Source organism: Ascaphus truei, chromosome 3, assembly GCF_040206685.1.
Source record: "Ascaphus truei isolate aAscTru1 chromosome 3, aAscTru1.hap1, whole genome shotgun sequence".
Taxonomy (NCBI): Eukaryota; Metazoa; Chordata; class Amphibia; order Anura; family Ascaphidae; genus Ascaphus; species Ascaphus truei.
In genome coordinates, this window is record NC_134485.1 from 426,184,726 (window position 1) to 426,201,192 (window position 16,467).

Sequence of the window (16,467 nt, forward strand, 5' to 3'; positions counted from 1 at the left end):
ATGGCGACGCGTGTGGAGCCAAGGTAAGTAAAGGTTTACAGAGGCTCTGCAGCCCCCCGGCACTTAATTTAAGTGCCTTCGGGAAGCGCGCAGGGCCCCTGTAAACCCCGCACCCCCCCGCAGGCAGTCTCGCGCCCCACAGTTTGCGCACCGCTGTACTATGTAACTATGTATGAAATAGTTACCTTACAAATATGCTTGTTAAGAAGTCATCTCAGTAATGGTGCCTCCGATCAAGGTGACCTCTTTTTTGAAAACTTTCTGAATCAAAATTCTTGTGTCCGCATCTTAAGTAGTGGAAATAGAAAATGCTGCCAGGCGTATCCTATTACTTTTTGTTTCTCTTTACTTCCAACACAAGTATTTTTTTCACAGTATTTTAAGAGTTTCTCTGTTTGTATCCTGTAGTAACAAAGCAGGGAGAGGGAGGAGGGGGTGTGATACCTTTTATTGGACCAACAAGTAGTCGAAATGTTACAAGCTTTTCCAACCTCTCAGGGTCCTTCATCGGGATGCCCAATGTAACATATCAATTACTTATTGGTCCAATTAAAGATATCATCCCTGCTACTGCCCCTTCCTCCTTTGTTACTACGTGGAAGAAAAGACAAGCATGGCTCCCCACCCTTCTGTTTGTATCCTTATTCTTCACACTGGTCCAGGAATTGTGCCACAGCCGTGCTTGCCAATAATGCTTTCTGATGGCTAATATAACCCCTTCACTGCCAAGGGCATCAGCGTTCACTCGAAGGGGCCGTGGCAGCGGGTCCTACTTCCCTTGGAAGCGCAACTCTTTTCCGCCTCGTCATTTAACGCCAACACCTGATTATAATTTCACACCTGCATTGTTGCTGTTTTTATGCTACATACCAATCAAGTGTCCGATCTCTTTTAGGAAAGTGACCATCTAGGATGGCTGCCATCTGAACATTTGCTCATTAGATGGGTGCAAATAAATGTCTCACCTTTCAATATATATCAAATGCTAAACGGTCCGGTTCTTTTCTCAATTTAATCAGATACAATAGAAAACATATTTTACAGCATCATTTGTCAGTTGCATCATTCAGGCATATAGAATTTAGTTATAGAGTGGAGAATCTTTAGCTTCATTGTTCTTAGCTTGGGGGTTAAATGATTCTGAATTCTATAAAGCCAAATGCAATCTTTATACATTTTTCCTCAAGCAGTCTTAACATAGCAATACCTGTTTTTCTCAATGTCAGCCAAATCTTCTTAGTCAATCATTAGAACACTGTTTCTTCCTTTAGCAATATTTACCCTAATTCTGAAACCCCTCTTTGTTCTGTCACTAAGTAACTGTAGTTAATCTTATGTTCCTTATCCTTTAAGACCCATCTCTATTGTATTGTCTTTTAACACTATTTAACTAAACTTTGATTCCAAACGCTTGACCATATACTATTCAACTCAGCAGACATTAAACATACCAAGTTTCTAAAATCCCATAAAACATGTCTTCAGCCTCATTTAACTGATTATCTTTGTAGAAGCAGCTTATCATTTTCCAATATAATTTCTAACTTAATACTAAATTACTTATTTTAACTAGTTACATGCTGAATATATATTTACAGTATATAGAGAATATAGCACCTTTAATACTTTGGCCTGAAATCATCCTATCTTCACCATCAAGAAACGAAGCAGTGGGCCCCTCTGCCCATGAGTAGTGTAGTCCTGTATGTAAATATATTTTTATATGTATATTTCAACAGCCACATACACAGACCATTACAGAACACACATTACAATAGATGAACGTAAAATATAATAAGGCAGGGATCTTCAACTGGAGGACGTGAGCCAAGTGTGGTTTGAAGCAGGGGAGCCTGGTTCAATTCCCGGTGTCAGCTCCTTGTGACCTTGGGCAAGTCACTTTATCTCCCTGTGCCTCAGGCACCAAACACATAGATTGTAAGCTCCACGGGGCAGGGACCTGTGCCTGCAAAATGTCTCTGTAAAGCGCTGCGTATAACTAGCAGCGCTATACAAGAACATGCTATTATTATTGTTATTATTAAGTCTGGCTTGTGGAGGGGCCCCTGGCTCTCTGCTCCTGCTAATTTCATTGTTGTAATCTACACCAAGAGTGTGCAAACTGGGGGATTACGCAAAATCTTTTGGGGGGGGGGGGGCGCAGCACTAAACAGAGGCCCCACGCTCGTCTCCACAACATTTAAATAAAATGCCGCTGGAGCAAGCAAGGCCTCTGTATGCCTCCTACCTGCTCTCCGGTGGCTTCTGGCGACGCGTCGTGATGACAACGCGGAGTCGAATGACACCGCAGGTCCAATGGCAACTGCCATGGCAACGCGACGTCACATGACGTCGTGACTTCAAATGATGCTGCTGATGCCGGAGAACAGGTGAGGGGGGAGAGCAGGCAGGGGTGCGCAAACAAAAAAGTGTGCACACCGCTGACCTACACAACAGTGCAATTTTTGGTGGCAAATGCTTGCAAAATGTTCCAAGTATATGATTTGTAAGTCTTTAAATGTATCCATCACAATTACATTACAATGCCCCAACGAGTTTACAATCCAGACTGTCATTACGTGTATGTGACTTGCAGGGCCCAGCCAAGAGGGTTGGTAAGGTACGGGAGCCTTGATAGGGTTGCCATAATACCCAGCGCCGATCTGTGCTGCCGTCATACCCAGCGCCGATTTGTGCTGCCATCATACCCAGCGCCGATCTGTGCTGCCGTCATACCCAGCGCCGATCTGTGCTGCCGTCATACCCAGCGCCGATCTGTGCTGCCATCATACCCAGCGCCGATCTGTGCTGCCGTCATACCCAGCGCTGATCTGTGCTGCCATCATACCCAGCGCCGATCTGTGCTGCCATCATACCCAGCGCCGATCTGTGCTGCCATCATACCCAGCGCCGATCTGTGCTGCCATCATACCCAGCGCCGATCTGTTCTGCCATCATACCCAGCGCCGATCTGTGCTACCATCATACCCAGCGCCGATCTGTGCTGCCATCATACCCAGCGCCGATCTGTGCTGCCATCATACCCAGCGCCGATCTGTGTTGCCATCATACCCAGCGCCGATCTGGGCTGCCATCATACCCAGCGCCGATCTGTGCTACAAACATACCCAGCGCCGATCTGTGCTGCCATCATACCCAGCGCCGATCTGTGCTGCCATCATACCCAGCGCCGATCTGTGCTGCCATCATACCCAGCGCCGATCTGTGCTGCCGTCATACCCAGCGCCGATCTGTGCTGCCGTCATACCCAGCGCCGATCTGTGCTGACGTCATACCCAGCGCCGATCTGTGCTGCCATCATAACCCAGCGCCGATCTGGGTTGCCATCATACCCAGTGCCGATCTGTGCTGCCGTCATACCCAGCGCCGATCTGTGCTGCCGTCATACCCAGCGCCGATCTGTGCTGCCGTCATACCCAGAGCCGATCTGTGCTGCCATCATACCCAGCGCCGATCTGGGCTTCCATCATACCCAGCACCGATCTGTGCTGCCATCGTACCCAGCGCCGATCTGGGCTGCTATCATACCCAGCGCCGATCTGTGCTGCCGTCATACCCAGCGCCGATCTGTGCTGACGTGATACCCAGCGCCGATCTGTGCTGCCATCATACCCAGCGCCGATCTGTGCTGCAAACATACCCAGCGCCGATCTGTGCTGCCATCATACCCAGCGCCGACCTGTGCTGCAAACATACCCAGCGCCGATCTGTGCTGCCGTGATACCCAGCGCCGATCTGTGCTGCCATCATACCTAGCGCCGATCTGGGCTGCCATCATACCCAGTGCCGATCTGTGCTGACGTGATACCCAGCGCCGATCTGTGCTGCCGTCATACCCAGCGCCGATCTGTGCTGCTGTCATACCCAGCGCCGATCTGTGCTGACGTGATACCCAGTGCCGATCTGTGCTGCCGTCATACCCAGCGCCGATCTGTGCTGCCGTCATACCCAGCGCCGATCTGTGCTGCCGTCATACCCAGCGCCGATCTGTGCTGCCGTCATACCCAGAGCCGATCTGTGCTGCCATCATACCCAGCGCCGATCTGTGCTGCCATCATACCCAGCGCCGATCTGTGCTGCCATCATACCCAGCGCCGATCTGGGCTGCTATCATACCCAGCGCCGATCTGTGCTACCATCATACCCAGCGCCGATCTGTGCTGCCGTCATACCCAGCGCCGATCTGTGCTACAAACATACCCAGCGCCGATCTGTGCTGCCATCATACCCAGCGCCGATCTGTGCTGCCATCATACCCAGCGCCGATCTGTGCTGCCGTCATACCCAGCGCCGATCTGTGCTGCCGTCATACCCAGCGCCGATCTGTGCTGCCGTCATACCCAGCGCCGATCTGTGCTGCCGTCATACCCAGCGCCGATCTGTGCTGCAGTCATAACCAGAGCCGATCTGTGCTGCAAACATACCCAGCGCCGATCTGTGCTGCCATCATACCCAGCGCCGATCTGTGCTGCCATCATACCCAGCGCCGATCTGTGCTGCCATCATACCCAGCGCCGATCTGTGCTGCCATCATACCCAGCGCCGATCTGTGCTGCCATCATACCCAGCGCCGATCTGTGCTGCATCATACCCAGCGCCGATCTGGGCTGCCATCATACCCAGCGCCGATCTGTGCTACCATCATACCCAGCGCCGATCTGTGCTGCCGTCATACCCAGCGCCGATCTGTGCTGCCGTCATACCCAGAGCCGATCTGTGCTGCCATCATACCCAGCGCCGATCTGTGCTGCCATCATACCCAGCGCCGATCTGTACTGCCATCATACCCAGCGCCGATCTGTGCTGCCATCATACCCAGCGCCGATCTGGGCTGCTATCATACCCAGCGCCGATCTGTGCTACCATCATACCCAGCGCCGATCTGTGCTGCCGTCATACCCAGCGCCGATCTGTGCTGCCGTCATAACCAGAGCCGATCTGTGCTGCCATCATACCCAGCGCCGATCTGTGCTGCCATCATACCCAGCGCCGATCTGTGCTGCCCTCATACCCAGCGCCGATCTGTGCTGCCATCATACCTAGCGCCGATCTGGGCTGCCATCATACCCAGTGCCGATCTGTGCTGACGTGATACCCAGCGCCGATCTGTGCTGCCGTCATACCCAGCGCCGATCTGTGCTGCTGTCATACCCAGCGCCGATCTGTGCTGACGTGATACCCAGTGCCGATCTGTGCTGCCGTCATACCCAGCGCCGATCTGTGCTGCTGTCATACCCAGCGCCGATCTGTGCTGACGTGATACCCAGCGCCGATCTGTGCTGCCGTCATACCCAGCGCCGATCTGTGCTGACGTGATACCCAGCGCAGATCTGTGCTGCCATCATACCCAGCGCCGATCTGGGCTGCCATCATACCCAGCGCCGATCTGTGCTGCCATCATACCCAGCGCCGATCTGTGCTGCCATCATACCCAGCGCCGATCTGTGCTGCATCATACCCAGCGCCGATCTGGGCTGCCATCATACCCAGCGCCGATCTGTGCTACCATCATACCCAGCGCCGATCTGTGCTGCCGTCATACCCAGCGCCGATCTGTGCTGCCGTCATACCCAGCGCCGATCTGTGCTGCCATCATACCCAGAGCCGATCTGTGCTGCCATCATACCCAGCGCCGATCTGTGCTGCCATCATACCCAGCGCCGATCTGTGCTGCCATCATACCCAGCGCCGATCTGTGCTGCCATCATACCCAGCGCCGATCTGTGCTGCCATCATACCCAGCGCCGATCTGGGCTGCTATCATACCCAGCGCCGATCTGTGCTACCATCATACCCAGCGCCGATCTGTGCTGCCGTCATACCCAGCGCCGATCTGTGCTGCCGTCATAACCAGAGCCGATCTGTGCTGCCATCATACCCAGCGCCGATCTGTGCTGCCATCATACCCAGTGCCGATCTGTGCTGCCCTCATACCCAGCGCCGATCTGGGCTGCCATCATACCCAGTGCCGATCTGTGCTGACGTGATACCCAGCGCCGATCTGTGCTGCCGTCATACCCAGCGCCGATCTGTGCTGCTGTCATACCCAGTGGCGATCTGTGCTGACGTGATACCCAGTGCCGATCTGTGCTGACGTCATACCCAGCGCCGATCTGTGCTGCCATCATACCCAGCGCCGATCTGTGCTGCCATCATACCCAGCGCCGATCTGTGCTGCCATCATACCTAGCGCCGATCTGGGCTGCCATCATACCCAGTGCCGATCTGTGCTGACGTGATACCCAGCGCCGATCTGTGCTGCCGTCATACCCAGCGCCGATCTGTGCTGCTGTCATACCCAGCGCCGATCTGTGCTGACGTGATACCCAGTGCCGATCTGTGCTGCCGTCATACCCAGCGCCGATCTGTGCTGCTGTCATACCCAGCGCCGATCTGTGCTGACGTGATACCCAGCGCCGATCTGTGCTGCCGTCATACCCAGCGCCGATCTGTGCTGACGTGATACCCAGCGCCGATCTGTGCTGCCGTCATACCCAGCGCCGATCTGTGCTGACGTGATACCCAGCGCCGATCTGTGCTGCCATCATACCCAGCGCCGATCTGGGCTGCCATCATACCCAGCGCCGATCTGTGCTGCCATCATACCCAGCGCCGATCTGTGCTGACGTGATACCCAGCGCCGATCTGTGCTGCCATCTTACCCAGCGCCGATCTGTGCTGCCGTCATACCCAGCGCCGATCTGTGCTGCCGTCATACCCAGCGCCGATCTGTGCTGACGTGATACCCAGCGCCGATCTGTGCTGCCATCATACCCAGCGCCGATCTGTGCTGCCGTCATACCCAGCGCCGATCTGTGCTGCCGTCATACCCAGCGCCGATCTGTGCTGCCATCATACCCAGAGCCGATCTGTGCTGCCATCATACCCAGCGCCGATCTGTGCTGCCGTCATACCCAGCGCCGATCTGTGCTGCCATCTTACCCAGCGCCGATCTGTGCTGCCGTCATACCCAGCGCCGATCTGTGCTGCCGTCATACCCAGCGCCGATCTGTGCTGACGTGATACCCAGCGCCGATCTGTGCTGCCATCATACCTAGCGGCGATCTGGGCTGCCATCATACCCAGCGCCGATCTGTGCTGCCATCATACCCAGCGCCGATCTGTGCTGCCATCATACCTAGCGCCGATCTGTGCTGCGATCATACCCAGCGCCGATCTGTGCTGCCATCATACCCAGCGCCGATCTGTGCTGCCGTCATACCCAGCGCCGATCTGTGCTGACGTGATACCCAGCGCCGATCTGTGCTACCATCATACCCAGCGCCGATCTGTGCTGCCATCATACCCATTGCCGATTTACATAGTTACATAGTAGATTAGGTTGAAAAAGACATACGTCCATCAATTTCAACCTATGCCAAATGTATCCTATTTCCCTACTTACAGTACAGTATATTGATCCAGAGGAAAGCAAACAAAAAAAAACCCAGTGACACATCATCCAATGATATCTCATACGGGGAAAAATAAATCCCTTCCTGACTCCAAGAATTGGGAATCAGATTTCTCCATGGATCAACATGCTTCCCATGATTTGTGTATCATGGTCATGCAGTGCTGTATTAAAAGATGATAGTGTGTGTGTGTGTGTGTTTTCCCAGCACATGTTTGTAAGAGCGAATGCATCTTTAAAGCACAGAGCAGACTTCCTTCCCAGTCAGGGACCCAAACATGCCTGCAGGCAGCAGAGCGAGCTAATTGGTGGGTTTTGATGAATGGGTAGTGTCTTGGTCTGACACAGGTGGTGTCTGTGCACATTAAGGCAGCTCGCTTTATGCGGGCCCTTATTGAATTATGTGAAATCTGCTTGATCCCCCCCCCCACCCATGCAGCCGCGGGATATCTCTTCTCGGAGAGCAGATTCGAGCTGTCCGTGCAGTTTCTCGTGTGGGCGCCGTTAAGTGGAAGGGAAGGTTTTTCATTAGCTGATCTCGGTTCTGATAGCACCTCAGCAGTTCTTTGCATTAGGCCGGGTTAACCCCCAGCACTCGCTGATCTTGACGCTTTGCATCTGGTTTGCGCGGATGTTCGGGGGATTCACGTTACATGGAAAAGACACGCGTGTGGAATTTAACACGTTTCAGATTTTTGGGGGGATCTTTTCAGGGCCCTCTGTAGCGGGGGTGGCCAAATCCAGTCCTCAAGGGCCACCAACAGGTCAGGTTTAAAGGATATCCCTGCTTCAGCACAGGTGGCTCAATCAGTCCCAGCTTCCCACCTGTGCCGAAGCAGGGAAATCCTTAAAACCTGACCTGTTGGTGGCCCTTGAGGACTGGAGTTGCCCTCCCCTGCTCTATAGTACATTTGATGAGTGAGTGGGGGGTGGCTCTGTGCTACAATACCAATTGCCCACTCTGGGGGAGTGTCCGGAGTGCAGGGGTTTTGGTTAATCAGCCATCATTATTATTGGGAGAGAAGGGTATGCATCAGCAACTATAGTTATTAGTTGCCCCACATGGGAGAATGGGTAGGAAAGGGTGGTCCGTAGTTGGAATTATTGGAATACTTGAGTGTAGATGAGGGGACCGCAGGTGTAAATAATTGTGGGGCCCAGTAGGGTTAGTTTGGGTGTTGGGCACTGTACCTATTGGTTGGAATGGAGACAAGGTGAGGATCAACAATGAATATTATGGGAATTCTCCAGTTAGTGGATTTCAGAGGGGTGGTGTTCCCAGGTAAAATTATTGGAGGACTCCAGTGGGAAGCAGAAGGGTTATCAGCTGTGATAACTGGGCATCCAGGGTAAAGGGAGAAAATGTCAGCGTCCGATATTCTATGGAAACTCCAGCATCTGAGTCTTCAATTTCAGGGGTACTCCAATCCTCAAGTCTCCCCCAACAGGTCAGGTTTTCAGGATATCCCTACAGCAAAGGTGACTCAATCAGTCCCTGCTTCAGCAAAGGGGACTCAATCAGTCCCTGCTTCAGCATAGGTGGCTAAATCAGTCCATGCTTCAGTATAGGAGGCTCAATCGTGCTGAAGCTGGGATATCTTGTAAACCTGAGTTGTTGGGGGAGCTTCAGGACTGGAGTTGAGCCCCCTGCAGTAAGCCACACATGAGTCTGGATGCCTTCAGATAGTTTTACCTACAGGGGCTTCTCCGTCACTGTCAGGCAACAGGTTGGGATCCTCTGCAGTAAGAGATGGATTACCAGTTTAATGTTATGTACATAGACCTCCGACATCTGGACTTACCAAGCAGACTGCAGACTCAACAAGGTAACCAGATGGCTCTGCTGTGTAAGTGACAGACCCCACAAAATGTCAGTCTATATTGGTAAAGAAAACTGATCTTTTTAACCTGGGAGGAAATGGCAGAAAGGCAACACAGTGCTTTATATTTAGGTAGCTCAGATTTATTGATTGATTTATTTATAAAAATGTGTTACCAGGAAGTAATACATTGAGGGATACCTCTCGTTTTCAAGTATGTCCTGGGCATAGAGTTATGATAACAAATACATGGTTACAAATACATAGTTGCATTAAGTGAGCAGGGTTATACATTATATACAAGACATTGACTGGCCTTTCTGCCTCTCACCTGTCTCCCCCACAATCTATCCTAAATGCTAGTGCCAGAATCACAATACTCTTTCCGAAATCTGTCTCAGCGTCTTCCCTGCTGAAATCCCTCTCCTGGCTTCCTATCAAATCCCGCATCTCGCACTCAATTCTCCTCCTCAGTTTTAAAGCTTTACACTCTTCTGCTCCTCCTTACATCTCAGCCCTAATTTCTTGGTATACACCATCCTGACTCTTGCGTTCTGCTCAAGGATGTCTTCTCTCTACCCCTTTGGTATCTAAAGCCCTCTCCCGTCTTAAACCCTTTTTACTGACTGACCCACACCTCTGGAATGCCCTTCCCCTCAATATCCGACTAGCACCCTCTCTATCCACCTTTAGGACCCACCTTAAGACACACTTGTTTAAGGAAGCATATGAGTAGCTCCATGGCTGATAATTAACACCTCATACATTAACCTTGGCCCCTTGCAGACACACTTACCAGAACAACCTCCTAGTGTCTCTGTACGTTCTTCCTACCAACAAATTAGATTGTAAGCTATTCGGAGCAGGGAATACTTTTCCTAAATGTTTCTTTTATGTCTGAAGCACTTCTCCCCTTTATGTGTTATTTATATTATTTGTATTTATATGATTGTCACGTGTATTACTGCTGTGAAGCACTATGTACATTAATGGCGCTATATAAATAAAGACATACATACATACATTCATTGCATGCACAGTTAGAGATAATATATATATATGTTATAGGCGTATATAACCGTTACAGACCAGATAAAAATGTGAGACATCTTTTGATTTGAAAGAACTTAGACTGGTGGTGGCTGTGAGAGTCTCCGGTAGGTTGTTCCAGTTTTGGGGCGCACGGTAAGAGAAGGAGGAACGGCCGGATACTCTGTTGAACCTTGGGACCATGAACAGTCTTTTGGAGTCTGATCTCAGATGATAAGCGCTGCATGTGGTAAGGGCGAGGAGCTTGTTCAGATAGGTGGGTAGTTTGCCAAGAAAGTATTTGAAGGCAAGACAGGAAAGATGAACTTTACACCTAGACTAAAGTGATGACCAATCTAGTTCTTTGAGCATTTCGCAGTGATGTGTGTTGTAATTGCATTGGAGGACAAAGTGGCATAGAGAGTTGTAGAGGGTATTATGTTTGCCAAAGTGAGTTTGGGTAGCCGTGCCATGTGCTATGTCCCCATAGTTGATAATTGGCATTAGCATCTCATGTGCGATGCGCTTTCTGACCAGCAGACTAAGGGAGGATTTGTTCCTATATAGTACACCTAGTTTGGCATTGGTTTTGGATGTCGGGTATCCATGTGCATCCCAAATGTTAAATGGGAGTCAAACCATATGCCCAAGTATTTGAAACTAGTAACAGGGGCTAGGATAGTATTAGAGTTGGTTCTGATCTGGAGCTCATTCATAGGAACCTTTAGAAATGTAGTCGTCCCAAATACCATTGTTACAGTCTTGTCAGTGTTTAAAAACAGTTTGTTTTTGGGAAATCCAATTTTCAAGTCTCCAGATGTTCTGGTGTCCATAGCAGAGACGTGAAGTTTGGAAACCTGATATAAATAGTGAAGAACTCTCATGTTCTCTCATGCTGCTCCATTAAATGGTGTCACAACCTGCATCAATTATACTGTATACACTTCTACATGAATGGGAACTACTCAACCTATTACTCTCCATGGTCAGCTCTCTATTCTGACACACAAATCACTGTAGCCCAGCTTTCTTGTAACGTCAGTATTGGGTTTTTTTTTGGTGTGTCTGTTGGTCATCCGGAGCTGGACAAGGTGCTTGTATACGGAGAGCATCACAAAACACATTCCCTGCACAATGAAGGAAAAGTCATCATCTCTCATAACCTTATTAAAGCCAATGTTTCAGTCCACGATATGACCTTCCTCAGGGTTAGCGCACCTAAAAACCAGTGCAGTGAGTCTAAAAACAAGACCACATATCCTTATGTTGATACTGCCTTGTAGTAACCTAACTCCTACATGACTGTACCCTCCCGGGTCTTAAATTGAAGGTACTTGGCTCAGCCCCGTTTAGTAATGCTCCCAGCCTGTTCCACGGACACCGCCACCTCCTCCTCAAATGAATAGATCTGATAAAGGAACATTTATTCCACCCACAAAATTGGCTGAAACCAATTTTGCTGGCATGAAGCTCGGATAACTCCAGAGGTATTGATTTGTGCAAAGTAATACAGAGAATGTATCCGTTCAATACACGGCTGAAGGGCCCGATGCGAACACACACCGTTACAAATGTATAAAATAAAGCCTGGCGCCCCACTGCGGGGGGAGAGATTTGTTCCTTTGTCTTGTAATTTCCTGAACATGCTGCCATATAAAACACATTTCCGGCCCGGCAAAAAGAACTGGAAGATCTAGAAAACATTGTTGGCGCCCTCCAATAAATCCATCTGCTTGGCTCTCCCGAGCACTCCCAGCCACCGATTTAACACCAACTGCGCTGGAAGGAGTCGCATTTTGGTTGTTAACCCCATGACTGCCATTTAGGCCTGCAATCCCTTCTGGCAGCCAGAGACCGGTTTAGGACGACATGCTGTAGCCAACTCTCCGCCGAGGGCACCTCAACGTTTTCCAAATCACTGCCGATGGCAGCTCGATGTCCGCCAACTGCCGCTGATTGCAGCTCGATGTATGCGAACTCATAGACAAGGGCACCTCAACATCAGCCAACTCCCCGCCGAGGGCAGCTCGATGTCCGCCAACTCCCCGCCGAGAGCACCTCAACATCAGCCAACTCCCCGCCGAGGGCAGCTCGATGTCCGCTGGACAAGGTAACAAGCACCTTGTCCAGCTCCGGCTGATCGACTCCCTGCCGAGGGCAGCTTGATGTCCGCCAATTCCCCACCGAGGGCAGCTCGATGTCTGCCAACTCCCCACCGAGGGCAGCTCGATGTCCGCCAACTCCCCACCGAAGGCAGCTCAATGTCTGCCAACTCCCCACCGAGGGCAGCTCGATGTCTGCCAACTCCCCACTGAGGGCAGCTCGATGTCTGCCAACTCCCCACCGAGGGCAGCTCGATGTCTGCCAACTCCCCACCAAGGGCAGCTCGATGTCCGCCAACTCCCCACCGAGGGCAGCTCGTCGTCCGCCAACTCCCCACCGAGGGCAGCTCGTCGTCCGCCAACTCCCCACCGAGGGCAGCTCGATGTCTGCCAACTCCCCACCGAGGGCAGCTCGATGTCTGCCAACTCCCCACCAAGGGCAGCTCGATGTCTGCCAACTCCCCACCGAGGGCAGCTCGATGTCCGCCAACTCCCCACCGAGGGCAGCTCAATGTCCGCAAACTCCCCACCGAGGGCAGCTCGTCGTCCGCCAACTCCCGCCGATGGAAGCTCGACGTCCGCCAACTTCCCGTCGATTGCAGCACGACGTCCACCAACTCCCGAACGAGGGCAGTTCGATGTCCGCCAACTCCCCGCCAAGGGCAGCTCGATGTCTGCCAACTCCCCGCTGAGAGCACCTCGACGTCGGCCAACTCCCCGTCGAGGGCAGCTCGATGTCCGCTGGACAAGGTAACAAGCACCTTGTCCAGCTCCGGCTGATCGACTCCCTGCCGAGGGCTGCTTGATGTCCGCCAATTCCCCACCGAGGGCAGCTCGATGTCTGCCAACTCCCCACCGAGGGCAGCTCAATGTCCGCCAACTCCCCACCGAGGGCAGCTCATCGTCCGCCAACTCCCGCCGATGGAAGCTCGACGTCCACCAACTCCCGAACGAGGGCAGCTCGATGTCCACCAACTCCCCGCCGAGGGCACCTCGATGTCCGCCAACTCCTCGCCGAGTGCAGATTGACCTCGGACAACTCTCCGCTGACGGCAGCTCGACGTCCACCAACTCCCCAACGAGGGCAGCTCGACTTCCACCAACTCCCCGCTGACGGCAGCTCGACGTCCACCAACTCCCCGCCGAGGGCAGCTCGACGTCCACCAACTCCCCGCCGAGGGCAGCTCGTCGTCCGCCAACTCCCCGCCGAGCAGGGCCGCAGTACATGGACACCATGTTGTAATTACGTACGTACTGTAGGTATATAACAGGGCCGCAATGCATGGACACCATGCTGTAATTACGTACGTACTGTAGGTATATAGCAGGGACGCAATGCATGCACACCATGCTGTAATTACGTACGTACTATAGGTATATAACAGGGACGCAATGCATGCACACCATGCTGTAATTACGTACGTACTGTAGGTATATAACAGGGACGCAATGCATGCACACCATGCTGTAATTACGTACGTACTGTAGGTATATAACAGGGCCGCAATGCATGGACACCATGCTGTAATTACGTACGTACTGTAGGTATATAGCAGGGACGCAATGCATGCACACCATGCTGTAATTACGTACGTACTATAGGTATATAACAGGGACGCAATGCATGCACACCATGCTGTAATTACGTACGTACTGTAGGTATATAACAGGGACGCAATGCATGCACACCATGCTGTAATTACGTACGTACTGTAGGTATATAACAGGGCCGCAATGCATGGACACCATGCTGTAATTACGTACGTACTGTAGGTATATAGCACGGTCGGTAGGTACAGTATATACCAGGGCCACAATGCATGCACACCATGCTGTAATTACGTACGTATTGTAGGTATATAGCAGGGACGCAATGCATGCACACCATGCTGTAATTACGTACGTATTGTAGGTATATAGCAGGGCCACAATGCATGCTCACCATGCTGTAATTACGTACGTACTGTAGGTATATAGCACGGTCGGTAGGTACAGTATATACCAGGGCCACAATGCATGGACACCATGCTGTAATTACGTACGTACTGTAGGTATATAGCAGGGATGCAATGCATGCACACCATGCTGTAATTACGTACGTACTGTAGGTATATAGCACGGTCGGTAGGTACAGTATATACCAGGGCCACAATGCATGCACACCATGCTGTAATTACGTACGTACTGTAGGTATATAGCACGGTCGGTAGGTACAGTATATACCATGGCCACAATGCATGCACACCATGCTGTAATTACGTACGTACTGTAGGTATATAGCACGGTCGGTAGGTACAGTATATACCAGGGCCACAATGCATGCACACCATGCTGTAATTACGTACGTACTGTAGGTATATAGCACGGTCGGTAGGTACAGTATATACCAGGGCCACAATGCATGCACACCATGCTGTAATTACGTACGTACTGTAGGTATATAGCACGGTCGGTAGGTACAGTATATACCAGGGCCACAATGCATGCACACCATGCTGTAATTACGTACGTACTGTAGGTATATAGCACGGTCGGTAGGTACAGTATATAGCAGGGATGCAATGCATGGACACCATGCTGTAATTACGTACGTACTGTAGGTATATAGCACGGTCGGTAGGTACAGTATATACCAGGGCCACAATGCATGGACACCATGCTGTAATTACGTACGTACTGTAGGTATATAGCAGGGACGCAATGCATGGACACCATGCTGTAATTACGTACGTACTGTAGGTATATAGCAGGGATGCAATGCATGGACACCATGCTGTAATTACGTACGTACTGTAGGTATATAGCACGGTCGGTAGGTACAGTATATACCAGGGCCACAATGCATGGACACCATGCTGTAATTACGTACGTACTGTAGGTATATAGCAGGGACGCAATGCATGGACACCATGCTGTAATTACGTACGTACTGTAGGTATATAGCAGGGACGCAATGCATGCACACCATGCTGTAATTACGTACGTACTATAGGTATATAACAGGGACGCAATGCATGCACACCATGCTGTAATTACGTACGTACTGTAGGTATATAACAGGGACGCAATGCATGCACACCATGCTGTAATTACGTACGTACTGTAGGTATATAACAGGGCCGCAATGCATGGACACCATGCTGTAATTACGTACGTACTGTAGGTATATAACAGGGCCGCAATGCATGGACACCATGCTGTAATTACGTACGTACTGTAGGTATATAGCACGGTCGGTAGGCACAGTATATACCAGGGCTGCAATGCATGCACACCATGCTGTAATTACGTACGTACTGTAGGTATATAGCACGGTCGGTAGGTACAGTATATACCAGGGCCACAATGCATGGACACGGCGCTGTTTGGGTTGAGTTCTAGTAGCTGTGCCTGGGAAACCTGGGGTGGCTTCTTGTTTCATGCTGTAGTACTTTAGTACTTTAGTACTTTAGTACTGCTGTGTCCCGCTCTGATATTGGGACCCGTCCTTTGGAACGGACCATTTGTTATAGACACTTAGAAGCCAGATTGTGAGCTGGTTCCAGGTAACATTATGTGCTCAGCGGCTCGGCTTTGGATGCGTGTCCGGGTATTGGCCTCTGAGGCTGTCACTATCCTGCGGCTGTGATCTCTGATGTAAAGTAATGCAGTGTTTAACTCTCACACAAAACCCCATTCACCAGCGGGAGATCATCTGCTGAGTGAGAACATGAGGACATGTACAGACTGTAATACAGATTGCCACTAATGCTTCTTGTCACTATGCACAGGCACTGCAAATACTGTGTGTGTGTGTGTGTGTGTGTGTGTGTGTGTGTGTGTGTGTGTGTGTGTGTGTGTGTGTGTGTGTGTGTGTGTGTGTGTGTGTGTGTGTGTGCGCGCACACACACACACTCAGTCATGTAAATGTATATATTATCAAAATGACCCCCCTTATAATAAGATGCATTCATTGCATAGTATTAGGAAGAATGCAACAAAAATAAATAACTTTAAATACATATTAATGCTTTACCCTTCCCTATAACCAGCCCCCACACCTACATGTTACCCCCCTCCCCCCCCCCCACTGTACTGAGAA

The 16,467-nt window shown here is 51.0% G+C and overlaps 1 protein-coding gene across 2 annotated transcripts in view; it reads left to right on the plus strand.

Annotated features, from left to right (window-relative positions):
• CLPB (ClpB family mitochondrial disaggregase) overlaps window positions 1-16,467 on the plus strand; it is a 195,046-nt gene that overhangs the window by 123,915 nt on the left and 54,664 nt on the right. The window lies entirely within an intron of this gene.